This window comes from Notechis scutatus, chromosome 5 (assembly GCF_049901735.1).
Source record: "Notechis scutatus isolate UNSWTSFEM ecotype Mainland chromosome 5, rNotScu1.2, whole genome shotgun sequence".
Lineage (NCBI taxonomy): Eukaryota > Metazoa > Chordata > Lepidosauria > Squamata > Elapidae > Notechis > Notechis scutatus.
Window position 1 is genome coordinate 2683582 of NC_142013.1, and position 2360 is coordinate 2685941.

The window sequence follows — 2360 nt, forward strand, 5'->3', positions numbered from 1 at the left end:
AGAGTAGAAATGAAATAAGAATTAGGAATAGAATAGAATAAGAAAAGAATAGAATAGAATAGAATAGAATATGGAATGGAATGGAATGGAATGGAATGGAATAGAATAGAATAGAATGAAGAATAGAATAGAATAGAATATGGAATAGAATAGAATAGAATAGAATAGAATTCTTTATTGGCCAAGTATGATTGGACACACAAGAAATTTGTCTTACTCTTGGCTAAATTCATTTAGCAATAGAAATTTTGGGCTCCGTTGCGAAGACAACCGATAAAACATCGTGAAGTTGACAAATAAACCACTCTGGGTGGGCCTGTAAGCATCACATCAAGTGATTCATCCTGGTCTGCGAACATAAAAAAAAAAAAAAAAGCCGTGGCTTTACTCTTACAGTTGTGGCTGCCATCTTGACTTTTAGACCTCTTTTGCCAGCATCCCTGCCTCCATACAACTTTCTTGGGGCTATAGATAGTCCTCCTAGATAGTCCACTTAACAACAGTTCATTTAGTGACTGTTTGAAGTCAGAATGGCACAGTGGGAAAAAAAGGGGGGGATTTATGGCCATTTCTCGCTTACGGCCGTTGCAAAGGGCTGGTAAGTCGAGGACTACCCTTTTTCAGATGAACAGAGTTGGAAGGGACCCTTGGAGGTCATCTAGTCCAACCCCCACCCCCTAAGCAGGAGACCCTACATCATTGCTGACAGAGGGCAGTCCAATCTCTTCTTGAAAGCCTCCAGGGATGAAGCGCCCACAACTTCTGAAGGCAACTTCTGTTCCATGGGTGGATTGTTCTCCCTGTCAGAAAATGTCTCCTTATTTCCAGGTTGAATCTCTGTCCTTGTTCAGTTTCCATCCATTATTCTTTGTCTGGCCTTTGGGTGCCTTGGAAAACAGCTTGACCCTCTCCCCTCCTCTCTGGGGCAGCCCCTAGTTACCTTCAAATGCCTGGGATACATTTCAGCCCAGCTCCATCCCAGTGTCCGGTCTGAAAGACGAGACTGCCAACTCCCAAGGCCTCTTTGAAAGAACTTGCAATGAGTTGCAATGCAAAGATCTGGTTGGAAGGATATTTACTCACATTCAGGGTTGGGATTCAAATTTCTTAACAACCGGTTCTGTGGGCGTGGCCTAATTTGTGGGTGTGGCTTGGTGGTCATGTGACTGGCTCGGCATGGCTTGTATATAAATATTGTAAATATTTATGTAAATATTGATTTTTTTTTATTAAAAAAGAAAGAAACTTTTACCCAAAATCAGGCAAAGCAGGCAGGCAGATTGAGTTGCTCACAGAATCACAGGTTCACTCAGAGATCTACCTTTCTGCAATCTGCTGCCTGAGTCTGCACTGAAAAATAGAAACTTCAGTCCTAAGGAAGGTTCAGCTCTGCTTTTAGATTAGCTAGAAAGCAAGAAATCCAAGGATTTCCTGCTTTCTAACGAATCTAAATCTCCCGGCACAGCAGAACAGCTGATGGTCAGGGGAACAAAAAAGGAAAAAGAGCAACTTAGCGGGCAAGTTTGATGGCGCGCATTGCCAGGTAAGGAGTGAGTGGGCAGGGACGGGAGGGGTGAGGCCAACCAGTGGCACGATTTGCCGGTTCTCCGAACTGGGCAGAATCATAACAACCGGTTCTATAGAACCGGTCCGACCAGGGAGAATCCCACCCCAGCTCACATTCCACGCAGGGGTGACACCCCCCACTCTCCAAGACCAGGTTTCAATGCCCAAGAGATGCCCTTCTTGGTTTTTTGGTAATTAGGCCACTGTCCACTTTGGGGAAGTCAAAAAAAAGTTGTGAGTCAGAAAACGCCACCAAAATGGCACTGTCGCCAGAGATAACAAGGCCCCAAGACGAAGCTTCTGCAAGGAACTTATTTTGAAAGTTTGGGTCAAGGAAGTGAGTGAACTTGAGATTTTACTCTCTGCACTGCTGTCAAAATCCAGTAAGCCAGGAGTGTGTTTTTTTGTTAGCTGCGAAGTCATGTCCGACCAGTCGCAACCCCAAGGACATTTGCTTTTTTAAACCAGGACATTTCTTTAAAAATAAAAATAAAGATTGATTTGCGAACTTTCAAAGTGGATGAAAAAGTCAGGAGCAAAGTCCTTCCCTTGCTCATTTCTGTTATAGGTGAGTGCACGCACTTATAACTGTTCATTTAATGACCGTTTGAAGTTACCATGGCACTGAAAAAAGCAACTTATGAACAGTCCTCGCACTTATGACCGTTGCAGCATTCCCAGTCCTGTGATCGAAATTCAGATAGTTGCAAAGTCCAGGAGTTACGTCATCCCCATTTGAAATCTTCCCAGCTGCCTCCCCGGCAAGCAAAAATAAAGAAGGGGAAGCTGGTTTG